General features: G+C 46.7%; 1 long non-coding RNA gene across 1 annotated transcript in view; it reads right to left on the bottom strand.

The window, feature by feature from the left end:
• Nucleotides 1–18,896, bottom strand: part of LOC137455331 (uncharacterized) — a 170,591-nt gene that overhangs the window by 31,390 nt on the left and 120,305 nt on the right. Inside the window, exon 3 of the long non-coding RNA XR_010990813.1 lies at nt 13,504–13,579. This is a non-coding gene — a long non-coding RNA (uncharacterized lncRNA). The remainder of the gene's footprint in view (nt 1–13,503; nt 13,580–18,896) is intronic.

Genomic DNA, 18,896 nt, shown 5'->3' with positions numbered 1-18,896 from the left:
AAATTCTTCATAGAGAGGGAGATTGCCCATTGGGATGTGCTGCCCAGGGAGGTGGTGGAGTCACCATCACTGGAGGTGTTTAGGAAGAGCCTGGATGAGGCACTTGGTGCCATGGTTTAGTTGATCAGGTGGTGTTGGATGATAGATTGGACTTGATGATCTCAAAGGTCTCTTCCAACCTGGTCTATTCTATTCTATTCTATTCTATTCTAATTCTATTCTATTCTATTCTAATTCTAATTCTATATCCTTCTCTTAGTCCTCATTTAGTAATATAAAATTATATTGAACCTACCTTATTTTTGGTAGGCAGTTTCCCATCTTTCTGCTGGATGTCTGTACCCTTGGGTGGCCAGCTTTGGCTGGCTGAATTTTCTGCACAGACTTTGTCACAGAGTGAAACTCAGTCACTGCAGAGGCTCATTATCTGCCTTACAGTAAGTGTATGCAACACTCAGACAGTGTGTGCCTCTAAAGAAATAAATAACCCAGAGTCTCCACTACAGAGAAGCACTGACAAGTGAGGGTGGAAGAAGAGATGAGTGATGTAGCTTCCTGGTGTGCTGGGGTCAGCAAGGGCATGCTACATGGAGGACTCCTCTACTCTTCCTTTACTGACATTGCATCTTAGGTGTTCTTGGCAAGAGGAAGCCACACGCCTAACCATATCGCTTTCCTGAGACATGGTGTGACAGACTGGATGGTGAAAAAAAACCCCTGCAACCCCCCCTGAAGTACAGCCTTTGCTACTGAACCTTTCCCATGCAATCAGTTTTTGCTTCCTTCTCTCCTTTTTGTTCTTTTTTTTATTCCCTTTTTCCCCTCTGACATACAAGAAAGGATAAAAATAGAACAACCAGTACTAAAAATCGTCAGTGCTGATGGTTCAGAGTCACTGCATTTTAATTTGCAGATTGTGGTTGTGGTACATTGCTGGAAAAGAAAAAGAAATCAAGTGTCTGCAACGATTTCATCAAAACTCAGAGGTGAGATCGAGCAGGCAGGTAACTGGACTGGTCTCTGGCAACTTGTGGTTTTGAAGATTGCTGTCTGTATTCCATCACGACCTAGGCCTTGGCTAAGCAGCCCTCTTCCTTTTTCTTAGGCAGTCCCACACCTGATTTCAGAGCCAGCAGCTGTCATTTGTGGTCTTTTACTGCAGCAATGGCAATGTGGCAGAGAAGGGAAGAGGCTGAGCTTGGAAAATGATCAAGTATATACAAAGCAAACATGACCAAGAATAAACACCTGTGGCTTCAAACAAATAGCCTTGTGCAACTTGTGCACAAATGTGACCTTTTGTCTGTAACCTGCCTGAATGAACTTCACCTTGTCTGGCACCATTTCAAGACTGGCAGCTTTTCCCTCTGACTTGGCCCAATGATTTGTTCCACTGCCTGTTGATGCTATTTGCATAGCCTAATTTGTGTGACTCAGGGCTAATACAGGCAGAAAACGTTCTTAATGTGATCATGGTCATTTGGAGTCGCCAAAACGTAAGCCATCCTAATCAGAAAACGAAAGTACAGAACACAGTTCGCCAGCACAAGTTCGATTAGCAAATGTGGTCTCACTGTCTGGTTAACCCACTGCATGCTGCAGGCTGAGAGTTTTGCTGGTTTCAGAAATGTGATCAAGTTCCCAGAAAAAGCGAAACAAGGTTGCAAAAATGACAAAGCAAAAAGCCACGAAGCCAAGCAATCAAACCAGCTATTTTTATGCCATCTCAGGTAAGGCACGAGAGGAAAGGGTGTGCTTATGGGACAGCAGCCCTGTCTTTCTGAGGAACAGGGCTTAGGAAGGAGGAGGAGGAGTTATCACTGCCAGTGAAATTCATGGAATTTAAGAGGTACATGCCCGACTGCATTGGTGGTGTAACCCAGCACAACCTCCTGTTGTGGCGGGGATCTGGGTGAGTGTGTAACACCTATTTGCTTTAGCCAGGTAGGGGTCAGGACCTGGGAGACCTCTTGCTGAGCAAGTTAGGCTAGTGTTCCTCTGAGCACTGCAGATAGCTTCACTTCTTTTTAAAACCTGCAATGGCATTTCCCTTTCTTGTAAACCTAATCACACATTTTCAGTTCAGTATCTTGCTGGTATCTCCTTTGGTCTTTCCACATGTGTCTGAGAAAGAGAAGAGGACACAGATATATTGTTTTGTCCACTTTAATACCACGCTGTTTATGCTATAAGTGTTTTCTGTCCATGGGCTTTCAGCACAATCTCAAGCCTGAGATAGGACAGTTGGAGTTTGCCTTCCTTCCTTGCTTTTTTCCCTCTAATTTTCTGTTTCTCTTGTCAGTCCCTGACAAGTGTTGATGCATAATGTATAGTGTTACAAGTAGTAATCTTTAGCAGCTTTTTTTTGCTCCTCTTTGTGCCACAGGAGGGCTCAGAGAGCAGTTACACACCAATGGCTCTTTGGTTGTTCATACAGGTGAATGTTAAGGCAACCTTCACACAGGATATCCCTCTCCCATGGGATAATAGCAGACAGAAATCAGTTGCTCTTAACACAAAGAGCTACTTTCTCAGTGGCACTCTGCAGCACAAGTATCAGGATGGTGAGATGCTTTGTCTCAAAGGTGTCAGGTCCAGCAAAACTCTCAGGACAATTCTTTCTATCTGTGTTTTCACTTTTTCACTGGATGAACTGAGACACTTCAGAGCTGCTCCATTAAGCAGTGGCGGTGAGGGGCTGAGGAGTCCTCTGCTGAAGATGGGCTGCAGAAAGGTGGTGAGAAATGCTGAGTGTGTGGCATCAGCTTCTCCCCAGGCTTTGTGCAGGCAATGCACAGAGAAGTCCAGTCAGTCCGTGGGGGAGGAGATGTTAACTTTTCATGCCAGTCAGTCACAAATGAAGATGTGCTGCAGGTGACCTGGCAGAAGGAGATGGGTGGAGCTGAAGACAACATAGCCACAGTACGATGAATGGCCAAAAGATAGCAAAGGACTATGTCGGCCACATGAGCTTTGCTCACAGTCAGTTACAAGCCTCAACCATCTCCCTCCATGGAGTCACCCTGCAAGACATTTCCCTCAGGGACTGTCAGTGGCAGGATGTGTCTCAAGGTTTATGGTAAGGCACTGTAGTTGCACGTGGGGTGTCATCTGAGGACAAAGTTGTTTTCCCCGCAAAAAACCCTTCCTGGCTGCTGGTCATTGTTAATCTGTTGCGGGAAAGGTGGTTCAGCTTCCTCTCTGCCTCTCCCTCCCGCTCTGGCTTTATCTCTGATGGGAAACCAGCATTTAACAGTTCTTTACTTTTCTTCCCCTTTAAATGAACAACAGTGCAACCCAAAACCTGATGCCTAACCTACAAGTTCTGCCAAGTTTCCCTGGCCATGTGCTGTGCTGACAGCTTGCCTGCTTGAACCACAAACCCTGTTCTGCTCTGCTTCCTTCCACCGCTGCACTTGTTGCACTTGCCTCTTAAATGTGGAAATCAGACTCTTTTTTCTTACTCTGCCTTCAGCCTTATAAAAATTCAAGGTTTTCAAAACCTTCCATGACAGAGTATCTGGAATGCATGACCAGAGTATCTGGAAGTTGATTTTTGAAGCTATAGTAAAAAATGACAATAGCTAGGCTGAGCTCAGAAAAGGATTTCAGAAACAAAAGGCTGAAATACAGCACAGCTTGTGGCCTTTGCCACATTAATACCTTTTACAACTGAGCATCAGTCAACTTCAAGAAGAGCATTAAATGAATAGAATAGAATAGAATAGAATAGAATAGAATAGAATAGAATAGAATAGAATAGAATAGAATAGAATAGAATTAACCAGGTTGGAAGAGACCTTTGAGATCATCAAGTCCAACCTATCACCCAACACCACCTGATCAACTAAACCATGGCACCAAGTGCCTCATCCAGGCTCTTCCTAAACACCGCCAGTGATGGTGACTCCACCACCTCCCTGGGCAGCACATTCCAATGGCAAATCTCTCTGTGTAGAACTTCTTCCTAACATCCAGCTTTAACCTTCCCTGGCACAGCTTGGGACTGTGTCCTCTTGTTCTGGTGCTGGCTGCCTGGGAGAAGAGACCAACTCCCACCTGGCTACAACCTCCTTTCAGGTAGGTGTAGAGAGCAAGAAGGTCTCTCCTGAGCCTCCTCTTCTCCAGGCTAAGCAACCCCAGCTCCCTCAGCCTCTCCTCACAGGGCTGTGCTCCAGACTCCTCCCCAACTTTGTTGCCCTTCTCTGGACACCTTCCAGCATCTCAAAATCTTTCCTAAACTGAGGAGTCTAGAACTGGACACAGGACTCAAGGTGTGGCCTAACCAGTGCTGAGCACAGGGCACAATGACTTCCCTGCTCCTGCTGGTCACACTGTTCCTGATCCAGGCCAGGATGCCATTGGCCTTCTTGGCCACCTGGGCACACTGCTGGCTCATGTTCAGCTGCTGTCAACCAGTACCCCCAGGTCCCTCTCTGTTTGGCAGCTCTCCAGCCACTCTGACCCCAGCCTGGACTCAATCCCCTCATCCAGATCATCAATAAAGATATTGAACAGGATGGGGCCCAGCACTGATCCCTGGGGGACACCACTGGTGCCTGGCTGCCAGCTGGCTGTGGCACCATTCACCACCACTCTCTGGGCTCAGTCTCCAGCCAGTTCCTAACCCAGCTCAGAGTGCTGCTGTCCAAGCCAGGGGCTGACAGCTTAGCTAGCAGTTTGCTGTGGGGGACAGTGTCAAAGGCCTTGCTGAAGTCTAGGCAGACCACATCCACAGCCTGCCCCACATCCACCAGGCAGTCACCTGATCATAGAAGGAGATCAGGTTGGTGAGGCAGGACCTGTCCTTCCTAAATCCATGCTGGCTGGGCCTGATCCCTTAGCCATCCTGTAAGTACTGTGTGATTGCACTCAAGATGACCTGTTCCGTAGTCTTGCCTGGCACTGAGGTCAGGCTGACAGGCCTATAATTCCCTGGCTCATCCAACCTGCCCTTCTTGTGGATGGGCACCACGTTGGCCAGCTGCCAGTCTTCTGGGACCTCTCCAGTGAGCCAGGACTGATGAAAAATGATGGAGAGGAGCTTGGCAGCTCATCTGCCAGCTCTGTAAGCACCCTAGGACAGATCCCATCCAGTCCCATGGACTTGTGGGGATCCAAGTGGCTGAGTAGGTCTCTCACTATTTCCTCCTGGATCACAGGGCAGCTATATTGCTCCCTGTAGCCCTCAATTGCAGTGCTCCAGTCATGTGAGTCATCCCACCACATCTCTGTGATGGCAACTACATCATAACTTTCCTGCTGGAAGAAGGCTTCCAGCTCCTCTTGTTTGTTGCCCATGCTTCATGCATTAGTGTACATGCACTTTACACTAATGCACAAAGCGTGGACAAATCATCAGCTGAGGTGGCAATATTTGAAAACTCCATGCAAAAGTGTCAGCTAGAAAGTACAAACAAAGACAGACAAATAGATGAAGTCAGAAAGGACAAGAATGAAAAGCTGTTTCTCTCTGGAGGGAATGTTTTGCTTTCTGCCAGGGAGAAAACTGTTGGCTCCTTACTTTCTCCTTGTTGACCAAAGATCATGTCCCATGTGGACAATATAGCTGTGTCTGGGACCTGCCTCTGGTGATATGACCCTTGCAGGGTATTTTCTTTATCCCTAGGAGCTTCCATTGACAAAGACACAGACACGTATGGCCACACACATACCCATGTGTGTAGGGGGAAAAGAAGCCCCTAGATAGATATAAGGGAAAGATGACTTAGGCAGTTGGGGAAAGAGGAGTGGGGAAATATAAGGGAAAAAGCCTTGGGGTTTTTGGTTGGTTGGTTTGGTTTGCTTGGGTTGGGTTTTGGTTTGTTGTTGGTTTTTTGTTTTATTTCTTTTTGGTGGTTTTTTTGGGAAATCTCCTAGAGCAGAAGAGAGAAATTGGGAGAAATTTACTCACAAGATGTTCCCAAGGGCACCCAACCCTGAGTCATTTGGAGAATATACACTGATTTCACATTACAGGAAAAGATGGGAGTGCTTTGCAGGGGGATTCCCTTCTTGTTTATCATGAACATCTAAACACAAAGTTAGGTTTGGATTGGTTTGGTTTTTAGTTTGGGTTTTTTATCCAAGGGAGGAAATAGTTCCAAAAATGCCAGCCTTGTGGCTGCGATTCACCCTTTAGCACAGCACTGCTTTTAAAACTCTATCTACACACCCCTGTGGGCATCTCTTCCTGTGCCTCAGATGAAACACATGACTGAAAAGGGTTTCACTTCTTTCATGAGCAGGCATAAATCCACTCTCCCTGCTGCGCCAGCTGTGCTGGTTTTAGGCTATGCCTTTAAAACTTAGTTACAGATTTTGAGCAGAACAGTAGAAAAATATAAATAAATCACTACTGGGTGCAAAAGGGAAAACAAAAGATCATTCTAAGCAAATTCATTGGGTAAATATCTAGAATAAGAGGAGCTGTACCATAACAATTCTTCCCTTTTCTCTTCTGATCTCAGCTGTTTTTTGCTTTGCTCTGGAGAGATGCTCTGTGTGTTTTGGCTGGCCTTGCCTAAGTCTAACCTACTGCTCTTTACTCTGCTCCTTTCTCTCTTGGGACAGGGAAGTGAGGGGGGCAGTGGGGGGGAGGCACACTTCCCTGGTGTCTTGACCAGGATAGGGTTTGTGTTGCAAATACCTGCATGATATTGTAAATGATGTATATTTTGTACATATTCATTGCATTCCATTGTAGAGTGTAGTTTTTGCTTCTAACTGAGTTGGTCTGGCAAAGTTAATGTTGGGGGGAAAATTTCAACCCACCACAACCAGCACACACTCACAGGCCACTGCCAGGGACAGCTTCCTGAGGGCCATGGTGGCATCCCTGAAATGTGTTTTACCATATATGTCCTGGAGAGTCACTATGAACAAACTTAAGCATTTGGCACAGTGACAAAACATTTTGGTTCAGATATGGTATACTTCATAGAAGTGAATTAAAGCGATGCTACTTTAAAGTTGAAGCCTTACTCCCTTATTCCCCAACTCATAATGATGGGAACAACTTGCCTGAACAAGCTCCCAGGACTCCCCAGGATGCAGTGTGAAGTCAGCAGGAATCTCCAAGGCTCAGAGATTCAGGGCAAGGTGAGCAAGCCAGTCACCAACTGAAAATGAAATGCCCTCAAGAGGGGACTGCCAGTGAGTTTACAAGCTGGGGATTGCCCAATTACAACAGCCTTTGCAAGAGGGACTGTTCCAGGACAGGCACTGCCACTGCATGTGCTGGTATAGAGAGAGGGGGCACATGTCACATGAGAATGCACAATATTTGCTAGGTCACAAAATTCCCCAAGGATTTGCTGGGTGATCTTCAGAGACTTTCTGCCTTCATTGTAGATGGCACAATTTGCCTGGGAGTCTCGAGCACAGCAGAGAAATTCTGTCCTTATTTCTTAGGAAAAGCAATAGATGGTGTTGCTAGTGAACATGATAAGGTGTATTGTAACTCCTCACAGTTTTTGTCAGTCTCTCTGAGACCACTGTCAAGCCTCTAAACATAAAAAGCACATCATGACCAGACAGCCCCTTTTAATTATAGATAATTAAAGCTGACAAGATTCATTTGAAAGTCCTTTTTTTCAAAGATTGGAAACACTACCAGTGTTTGAATTTGGGAAAGGAGCTTTAAAGCAGGAACTTGCTCGCATCACCCCTTGTGTGTATTTTTTCACTGGTGCCATTATTGTGATGAAAGGCACAAGAAGCAGTTGATTTAAGGGTATCCATCACATATCAACAGTGGGCACTCTAACAGTGTGGCCAGACGTTACGGCAGGAGCAAGCACTTGCAAGCTTTGCCAGTGCATCTGGTAGTGACACTTGCTGAGGCCACGGGACTTTTGTCAGATGACAATTGTTCCTTGGGGTCTAATGTGAGAAGAAAGAGCATTGCTTAGTCAGAAGAGCAGATGCGGAGTACATGTGTTTCTGCCAAGACAGAGAGCAATACTTCTCCTCCCTTCTGAAAACACGCGTGACAGCTTTCCTTTACTGCTTTTGAACGTTCCAGCCTAATACTTAAAAGCAGTGCTGTGGGTGGACAGGTTACTTTTGTGCATCCCATGAGAGAACAGCGAAGATCCAAGAACATTTATTAATCAAAACGTGCGCTGGTTTTGTCTCCTCATGCATGGGGGATTTTGAGAAGTTCCACCTGAAATCCCCTGACACACTTTTTGTGTTGCCTTCAGAGCAACATCAGCTCTGTGGGGTTTGAGTTTCTGTCATGGGTGATGTCAAAGATGAGAAAGGCAAAACTGTGCAAGGTCTGGCTTCCACCCTCTGGCAGTTACGGGTTGGAGGACCCAAAGAGCCCGTGAGGTGCATCCGGAATTACAGCAGGAGGTTGTAAGTGGCATTATGTATCTGGCACAGGCTTTTTCCTTCTTTTGGCGTTTGCTGCACCTCATCCATATCCAACCTTCATTTACCTCCCAAAAGGAAAAGAATGACTTTCTCCTGAGAAGCAGATGTTTTTATTTTTTTGTGCTTGAGACTAGGATCACTAAATGCTAGAGAGAGATTTGCTGCTGTTTGCACAGAAATTCATTTCAGCATAAATATTGTGCTGACCATTGTGATTTCTGCCGTGTGAACAGCAGCAAGCAGGTGGAGCACTGCTAAGCACAGCAGCAGGCACTTCTTCAATAAAAAAGCATTCACATTAACTCAGGTTTGAATGAAGCTAGAATGCCAAATGCATTCAAATGGTCTAGAAAAGCAGTGTTCTCAAACAGGGGCCTATGATTAGACTGTGGCTATCAGTACGTGCACCTAAGTTGAAGGCAGGCTGGTGAGCCTGGGGACTGTACTCCCAGATGGAGCTATGTGTCGGCCTGAGCCAACTGAGTCTCATGGGCTGAGTTGAATCTGCTGCTGATGTTCGACACTATGCTGCTGCCAGCTTCAAAATTAAAGCACTGGCTGGAGCAAAGTATTATGGGACTTGAAGTTCAGATTGTAACGAGAGGCTTCCTCTTTTGGATGCTGCTTTAAGCTTCTGCGTTTGGGGTTCTGGTCCTTTCTGCTGGGTGGGCTGTGGGTTGGGGGCTAGTGGGCTGGCTTCTGCTGCTACTTCTGAATTTTACTGTGCTTTTCTGCAGATAGGCTAAGGTGAACCTTATCATCTCATTGAACTCTCTTTGTCTCAACTCAGAGAGGGCTTTTGTGTCTTATTTTCCCTCCCATAGAGAGGGGAAAAAAAGAGTTTCCTTACACCTTTGCAACTTTCCCTGTTACTCCAATGCTATATATTTGTTAAACTTAACCTTTTCACTTCCAAACCGATTCCAGACCATTTCTTCCATGACTTTTACATCTTTTCTCCTGCTGCCTAATTTGTATTTACCCTACCAGGAAAAAAGGCAGAGGGGAGGCAAGGCTCAGCAAGGCCCATAGGTGCCCAACAACGACAGCTAGAAACTGTTCACGGTCTCAACAACACAGCTTGCTGTGGGGAGAGCATCACTCTGTTAATACACGTACAAAAGAGTTATGCAAGCAATGCTCATACCCTTGCACCAGTCTTCTGCACCTCCTAATACAACCTCCCTGACATGGCCAGTGCAGCTCATGTGGAAGAATCAGCTTCAAGGACACATCTCAAACAAAACAGTGTCTTAGAGATGGAATGTGCCTCTGTGATGCCATGCTGCAGCCGGGGCAGAGCTGCTGCTGACTGTCCACCACAGTCATCCTGACAGTAGGGGTGAAGGATGCAAGCTTGGTGTGGGAGTAAAGTGACTGAGGTGACATTTTTCCAGAAAAAGTCTAAAGCATGCACCCTGACCTTTAGTAAATGATTTGAATGAAAAGAAGCAGTGGAAGGAAATGTGATATGTGTCCTCTAGATGGATGCCATGCCTTAGGTCCTAAGTCCATACCTAGGTCCAATCTAGTACCTGCTGGAGGGACTGTAAGGGGAAAAGTTCAGTCTCCCCTGATACAGAAGGATGCAAGGACCCCTTTGGTAACACAAATAGGGCAGATCTTTCCCTCCACATTTAAACTTACATATATTTTGAAGAAAAAAAACCCAGTCTCCATTCTGTTAAACCCTTCCTGCCTGTACCAAGGCCAAGAAGTGTGGGCAGTATAGAACAATGGGCAGGTGGGTTCCCACAGTGCTCCTCATGCCCAAACATTGCTGAGCACCTGAACAGCTGCCCATCTTACACAAGAGAGAAAGAAACATCTTACAATGGCACCTTGGGCTTCCAAGAAGCCTGCTGTGACTCACTCAAAAAACCCCAAACCAACAAACAACAAAAAAAGGAGTAATTTCTAATGGACCTTTCTTCTGTTACACTGTAACCTATGTAGAAAAACATTTGTAAAGTGTAACTCGAGATGGCTGTGTGGGCATAATGAAGCTCCTGGTTTGCATGTTCTGGGAGTTGGAATGTCATGTTTATTCATTTCTGACACTGAGCTTTGCAAGCACAAGATAATGTGAGTAATTGCCTGAAGGCTCTCTGCTGGGACCTGGCCCAGCACAAAGAACTTGTGCAGGTCATTGTGCAGTTTGAAGTTTTCTAGCCTCAGGCTGGTGACTTTGCATCATTCTGCTGTAGAACTGACAGACATGGATTTGGAGACCAGCTTGAAAAAATTAAACCAGGAGCCACTAGAAAATAGCACCAGGAAACCCTCTACTTAATTCCCTAGGGCTTTGTTCCCTTAGAACATTTCTTTCTTTGCTCTTTGTTCTGCTTCGTGGGATGCAGACTTGATGTCGTACTATCAACCAGTGCAATAACCCTGTCACAAACAACAGAAAGTTTGTCCTTTACTTTGCTGTTACTTGACCCATTCAAGTAGCTTGCCTCTATTGGAGATTGCTCTCTCTTTCTGATGTTATTCCATCCCAACAGACCTCTGAGGATGCTGTCTTCTGCCCCTTCTCTGCTGGACACCCTTCTCCATCCACTGCTGTCAGAGGGCTGATATGGGAAGTGAGATTCAGGGAAGGAAAAAGGAAGGAGAGGGGACCAGGACAAAAGGGCACAAGCAGAGCCTGAGAGCAGAGGAAGGGGCTCTAAGTGGAGCCAAATGGGGGAATGATTTCCCCAGGCTGGGAATTTGTTAGAAATCAAGTCTGTAGAACTTGACTGATTCCAGGAGAAACACTTCTTACAAGGTTAGCTTTGCAATGAGAGTATTATCTGGACTCTATATCACTATATGGTTTTCCACTTCTGCAAGCATTAGCTGACTAACTGGCTTGAGAACTTTGGTCAGTTTGACAACTAAGCCACCCAGGAGGGATTGGTAAGTGTACCACTTAGGCACGTGAGCAAATGTGTCTTCTGTGACAGCTACTGAGTTAATCAGTGATGGTCTTTTCCTGCCCCTTGGCTGGTGCCAATGGGTGAACAAAATAAGATTGGTCATGGGTAATGCAGCCAGTGAAGGAGAGGGCTGGGCACAACTGAGAGCTGATGCTGCAGGAGGAATTGCAGTCCATGTTCCCCAGGTAGTTTCTGATCAAAAGTACACAATCCCCATAACTTCTTAACTGAAGTAAGTGTGCTATCAACAGGAAATGGGGGAGTGAATCTGTCCAATGATAACCTGCTCCCAGAGTGTCTGCATTGCATTTCCCAGATCAATGTCTGTAGTTAGTCCAAACATGCTGCTTTATTTGAGAAGCAGAAACCATTGAGGTCTGGCTTGGACAAGCAGCCCATCGTGATTGGCCAGGCTCCTAGGAGGAGAGGATAGTTCCTACCTGCTTGGCTGCTCTCTGCCATTTCTGCCACCACAGCTCTGCCGACTGGCTTCCCAGGAGTGCTTTCAAAAAAAAGCTGCAAAGTCTTCAACCACCCTCCCTGGGCATGCCAGACACCTGCTTTCCTGGGCAGTTGCTCTCTCCCATGATTGTTTGTCTCTGTGTCTTGCTGGGCTGAAGCCTGCCTGCTGCTGCACTGCAGAGGCTGCAGGCTGGAGGAGGCAGCATTGGGTGAGTGGAGTGTCCTTTTCCTGCCCAAGATACAACTCCAGAGCAGCACCAGCCTTTCTTGGCAAGCAGAGACCCAGGTCTCTGACTGAAAATTACTAACTGGTAACTGGCTACTAGTAGTGTGAGGGTTGGTCAGCAGCAAAATCAGGAAACACAGGTTAGAGAGGGCACAAGGCAGCTCATCTTTGTACTCAAGTTGTACATAGAGCCATCATCTCTTTTTAAGTGTTGCTAAGCTCCTCAGCACAAGGGAAGAAGCAGGTTTGCACTTCCAATGCACATGTCTGGGTCATTCACTCTTCTTTTGGGAGAAGCTGGGGCAGGGGCATATCCCTCTGCAGCTGCTTGCAGCTTTCCAGCTGAGGGGTGCCCTGTGCTGCTCTGCCTCCCCCTGCCCCCTTGCAGGCTCCCAGGGACAAAGGTGAGCTAAGAGTAATGTACTAGGAAGAATCAGGCAAATGAGTGTGGAGATCAAGTTTGCTGTGCTTACTAAGGAGCTGGGCTGTCTTCTGTTCCCTTACCACCTCCCTCCATGCCGTAAGGTACCATATAAGCTAATGATATGATGGTCACCCATGAGACCAAGGTGTCTGAGGTCTCCCAGAGGCCACACAGCCTCATGGTGGAGTCCCTCACTCCACTGCTCTGCCAGATAGGAACATGGTGACTCGAAGCTTCAAAGTGTTATAGCCTTCCTCAAGTGAATTGCTTTTCACCTTGCTTGGATTTGGAGGTTTGCTTTGTTCCTTTGTTTGAGAAAATCTGTGAAATCTGATAGTATTTTGAAGCAGCCCCTGGTGGGGTAGCTTCTCTCTCACAATGGATGTTTTACAAACCACCTGGCAGAAGAGAAATGGATCTTCCTTCCAGAACATAGCCACCTACAATCCAAACTATAGGCTGAGGCTGATAGGGTCATTTTAGAAGGCAGCACCTTTCACAAAAGCAACCCTGAAGCCTCAGCTATCACACTCCAAAATCTCACACTCAAGAATGAGTCCTACTACAGATGTATTTTCAATGTGCTCCCCCATGGCTCTTTCAGCAAGGATATATGCCTCAACATCTAAAGCAAACTTTTCATTAACACCTGTATGCTTTCTGGCACTCATTACAGGTTTGATTTTGTCAGGTGGTGGGTAAAGCCTCTCTGCCACATGGAGACTTTCCATGAAACAGCATCATCACTTTGGTGGATTATCTCCAGAATTGGCACACCTTTCTTCTGAGGAGGTAAAGAAATGAGAAGATGCTTTCAGATAAGAACCCTAATACAGAGAGGTGGCCTGTCCAGCTTTGACCATAAACTCAGAGTGCAAAAGATACCTTCTTTTCACTTGCAGCAACTTCTGAGCTAATGGTGGAATGTGATTCCCATCTGCCCGCTAAGCGTCTGCTCACTGCAGTTCACTCGGCAACAAATCATTTTGCTTCATCTGGCTGAGTGAGAGAGACCTGGATGAGAACCCAAGAACACACCACATCCAAAATGCAAACGGAACAGTAACAGTGACAAACAGACTTACCTTCTCTGCCAACCACCTCTATTCCTTGGTCTGCCTCCTTGACCACCCACAGGGAAAGAAAATCAAGGCAGTTCACCTGGAAAAAGGAAGGGAAGCTAGGCTGTATGGAGAGGTGTAGTATGTATCATAGTAGTGTCAGTATCAGTCAGGGTTGGAAGGGACCACAAGGATCATCTAGTTCCAACCTCCCTGCCATGGGCAGGGACACCCCACACTAGATCAGCCTGGCCAGAGCCTCAGCCAGCCTGGCCTTAAACACCTCCAGGGATGGGGCCTTGACCACCTCCCTGGACAACCCATTCCAGGGCTGGACAACCCATTCCAGGGGAATGTGGGGAGCACTTAGTGGGGAGCACTTAGGAAAGGATGAACAGCTGTCAAAGTTCAGCTCCTACTTGTGCAGGTATAATTAGCTATGTTTCTGGGAGCTCATACTTCATGCTAGATGAAGATTTCATGATCTGAAACCATTCAGAAGACCTTCCTGTGGTACCTTTGTGTTTGTGTAGTGGAAGTGTGCATATATCTATCTAATAATTATGTAGATTTGTGTGTACATATGTCTGTATATATATATATGTAACTATATTTTTATATAGTAAGTGATTCAGAACAAATGTGATCCACTCAACAGTTGGAGGACACCAGCAGAACAGGGCCCTGGCTGGTGAGTGCTTGGGAACAACATTTCACATGCAATACAGCTCAGGAAGTATGGGAGGCATTCCTCAGGAAAAAACTCACACAGAAAGCGAAACACAGTTGGGTTCCCAGGGCTGGGAAACGAGCCAATACTGGCATTTATTCTTAAAATGAAATCATTCCTCCCCTGCCACAGAGTTACACTGCTACACTATTTCTTTCTCTTCTTCAAAGAATTGATGAGCACAAACTGATGAACGTTTCACTTCAAACCTCTGGAGGAGGACATGAGAAACACGTTGACATCCCTTTGTGTTCTCTGTGAACTTCCCAGGTATGACCGCTTGAGGCTGTGCCTTTAAGAAAGGGACAGTGCAGGAACACTCTGGCTGAATGTTTTGGTATCAAAATGAAAACATGATATTCTAAACTAATTTCATTGGTAGTATGGTAGAATGCAACTTTAAGTTTTAGTGCAGTTGGAATTTTTTCTCAGTTCCCCTCTGTTACAGTATCACAGTATCACTTAGGTTGGAAAGGACCTCGAGGATCATCCAGTCCAACCTATCAACACAGACCTCATGACTAGACCATGGCACCAAGTGCCACGTCCAATCTCCCCTTGAACGCCTCCAGGGTCGATGACTCCACCACCTCCCTGGGCAACCCGTTCCAATGACGAATGACTCGCTCGGTGAAGAACTTCCTCCTCACCTCGAGTCTAAACCTCCCCTGGTGCAGCTTGAGACTGTGTCCTCTTGTTCTGGTGCTGGTTGCCTGAGAGAAGAGGCCAACCCCTTCCTGGCTACAACCTCCCTTCAGGTAGTTGTAGAGGGCAATGAGGTCACCCCTGAGCCTCCTCTTCTCCAGGCTAAACAATCCCAGCTCCCTCAGCCTCTCCTCATAGGGCTTGTGTTCAAGGCCTCTCCCCAGCCTTGTTGCCCTTCTCTGGACTCGCTCAAGTGTTTCGATGTCCTTCTTAAACTGAGGGGCCCAGAACTGGACACAGTACTCAGGGTGCGGCCTAACCAAAGCAGAGTACAGGGCACTATGACCTCCCTGCTCCTGCTGGCCACACTGTTCCTGATGCAGGCCAGGATGCTATTGGCCCTCCTGGCCACCTGGGCACACTGTTGGCTCATATTCAGGTGGCTGTCAATCAGCACCCCCAGGTCCCTCTCTGTTTGGGAGCTCTCCAGCCACTCCGACCCCAGCCTATAGCTCTGCATGGGGTTGCCGTAGCCAAAGTGCAGCACTCGGCACTTGGACTTGTTGAATGCCATCCTGTTGGACTCTGCCCATCTGTCCAGTCGGTCGAGGTCCCTCTGCAGAGCCTTTCTATCCTCTAACTGACTAACATCTGCCCCTAACTTTGTGTCATCTGCAAAGTTGCTGATGACTGACTCTACTCCTTCATCCAGATCATCGATGAATATGTTGAAGAGGACAGGGCCCAGCACTGATCCCTGGGGGACACCACTGGTGACTGGCCACAAGCTGGATGCTCTCCCTTTCCAGCCTGTCTGCTTCTGAGCAACGAGCCAGAACGACCTTGGATACCAGATAAGCAAAACTAATCCCTGCACGCGCTTGGAGGCCCACTGAGAATTCTCTCCCTTAATAACTGCCTTTTCTCTCTCTAACCCTTTTTGGGAAAAAAGGGAGGTAGGGGGAGAGAGGGGGGTGCAGGGGGGGAACCCTCCTCTGTCCAGAGGAAGAAGTTTTGTTCCTGTATTTTGCTTTGCTGTATATTTCTGTATATATGTTGTAAGTACTGTATGCATGGTGTATACACAGCCTGCATTCCACATTGCTTGTAAATACAGCTTTGCTTCTCCGACTAAGCTAGCTGTGGTTTCTTTCTGTTGTGGGGGAGGGAGAGCCAGGCCTTCTCTCAACCCACCACACCGGGTTCTTTCTGTAGGTGTTCAGAAGAGCATTATCATCATGGTGGTCTTAATAGCTGTGATGTCCTTAACAATTTTGATATATTGCATTGTGAGACAAATCAAAAGAAAGAGGAAATTAAAGAATCATTTCCATTTTCTTGCAAATGATGTGTTTTTTTATGATTGCCTTGCAATTTGTCTTTCTCTTTCCTGTTGGAAATTTATCCAGGTGAAAATAACATCTTTAAAATAGCAAGATCCATCCTAAACATCAGGAGGCTTCTAAGCATTATGTGACTAGATAAATCAAAGACCTAGGCAAAAAACCCAGGAGCCTACACAGGCCAAGACCGGCATGCTGTTTATCAGCGTGAGGATATTCAAATACCCAAGGCTTCCAGCAACTACTCACATAGAATCATAGAATGGTCTGGTCTGGAATGGACCTCCAAAGGTCATCTAGTCCAACCTCCCTGCAGTCAGTGCAGTCAGCAGGGACATCCTCAACTAGATCAGGTTGCCCTCATTGAGCCTTATCCTGAACACCTCCAGCAACCTCCCTGGGCAGACTGTTCCAGTGTTCCACCACCCTCATGGTAAAGAACTTCTTCCTAACATCCAATCTAAATCTGCTCTTCTCCAGCTTAAAGCCATTGCCTGTCGTCCTGTCACCACAGGCCTTTGCAAACAGTCCCTCTCCATCCTTCCTGTAGGCCCCCTTCAGGTGCTGGAAGGTTGCTATTAGGTCTCCCTGGAGCCTTCTCTTCTCTAGGCAGAACAAGCCCAGTTCCCTCAGCCTGTTCTCGTAGCAGAGGTGCTCCATCCCCCTGATCATTCTTGTGGTCCTCCTCTGGATATTCTCCATCAGGTCCATGTCTTTCCTGTATTGAGGGCTTCAGACCTGCACACAGGTACACATCTGTACTCCAGGAGAGGTCTCCCCAGAGCAGAGCAAAGTGGCAGAATTACCTCTCTGGCTCTGCTAGCAATGCATCTTTTGATGCAGCCCAGAATGGGCTGCAAGCTCACACTGCCTGCTCATGTTCATGTTTCAAAATGCTTGGCAGCACTTACCAGGAGTGTGACAAAACCCTTCCACTGAGAATTGGGGTCTGCTCCTGCTGCTAGGTCTTTGCTGCATAGGACTGTCACACAAGGTGGATGACACCTCATGTAACTCCTAGCTATTCACACAAATCCAAGGCCTGGAGTGTGAAGGATAAAAGTTAGTCAACAATTAGGTGTAAAGGTATGGAAGAGGTATGGAAATGCCCTAGATCCTCATTCTAGACAAACGTGAGGAAGTGCTGCAGAGCTCAGGTGCTGTAACCAGCAGAACTTTCCCCAGAAAAGTCTGCCCTGCCAATCTGATCACACAAGCATGAGGGTGTTCTGGAGGGCTGGTGGCACCCACAGCCAAAATCAGCTAGAAGTCACCCCTGCTAGCCACTTTCCTCTCATTTCCCACAGGTTCCCTGTTTTCCTTGCAAGCTTTTGCTAGTCCCATGCTGTGAATGGGAGTCCTCTTATTTTCTCCTCACTTTTCTCTGGCAGACAATGTAGTTTTGTTGTGTTAATTACCACACCACTGTGCCAGGTCTTTTATAGAAGCAGACAACAGGCTCCTCACTTTGCAAAATGCAACCAGGTCTGAAGAGAAACCAGAGGGACAAGGATTGGCAGGCACTTGCTTTCAGAAAAAGCTGAAGACCTTAACAGCAATGACCACAGTGTGTTTGAGGGAGAACCTGTTGGATTATGCATCAAGTAGTTTAGCTGCACACTCTTGAAGGAGGAAGAAGAGGAAACAGCATGTGGGGGACTCCAAATAACACCCCACCTTAGCCTGCTCCCTAGCACAGGAAGAAGACCTCAGCCCACTACAGGTGCATGTCAAGAAGCCCACAGAAGAGGGGCCCAAGGGCAGCTGGGGAGCCCAAACTAAGGACTTTGATGAAGGTCAACCTTGCCCAGGGCCCTCCCAGGAATGTCCCAGGAAATCCTTAGCCCCAGGGACTGAGTGTGAAATCAATCCAGAAGAGTCATCAGTGGAGCACCATTTGAACTGCCAGGTCACTGTCTAATGGTGTATGAATATGTGATGGGATGCAAAGGAAGAGCATTTTGCAATTGCATCAGATTTGTGATGGGATGCTTAGAGGAGGAACCAAAGGTGAGAAAGGAAAGAATTAAGGGGATTTGGGGATGTAAAAGACTGAGAAAATGGAGGGATAAAGGGATCTGGTCACAAGTACTGAGGAAGCTGGTCAATATACTTGTCTGGGCATGCCCAGCGCTTGGCCATCACATTCTGTCTTGTCGTCTTCTTAAAATCCATTTCTAAGTTTTCTACTGGCTGAAGGACTTCCTAGGTATGTGTACAGGTATGAAGGCCTGGTGGCAGCACCTAGGCCAGAACCACAAGCTATCAGGAGAATGTGCCTGGGTGTCAGATCAAAGTAAAAGAAACCAAATGCCAGCTACCAGCATTAACCAGGGTCAGAGCCTGTGTGTCCCTGGTGCAGCCCCTAAGTGAGTGTGGGTGAGCATCTAAGCACCAGCAAGGATCAAGCCAGACAAGCTGTTGAGTTTCCTGGGATGCTTTTTGACATTTCACAAGAACTCAGAAGGAAGGATTGTAGCAGTTTTAGGCTATGCCTTTAGATTTTTTTTTTTCACAGATCTTGCTGAGAGAGTACTAAAATGCAAATAAATCACTATTGGGTGTAAAAAGGAAAAGAATGATAGCTCTAAACAATCCCATTGGAGAGATAAGGGACTTAAACCAGTTGAACCAAAACAATCTCTCTCTCTTCTCGCTTCCTCAGGCTGGGAGATACTGACTTGCTTCTGCTTGACCTT

Source organism: Melanerpes formicivorus, unplaced genomic scaffold (genome assembly GCF_026170545.1).
Source record: "Melanerpes formicivorus ecotype bairdi unplaced genomic scaffold, bMelFor1.0.p_v2 SCAF_96, whole genome shotgun sequence".
Taxonomy (NCBI): domain Eukaryota; kingdom Metazoa; phylum Chordata; class Aves; order Piciformes; family Picidae; genus Melanerpes; species Melanerpes formicivorus.
This window is presented reverse-complemented; position numbering and strand designations above follow the sequence as displayed.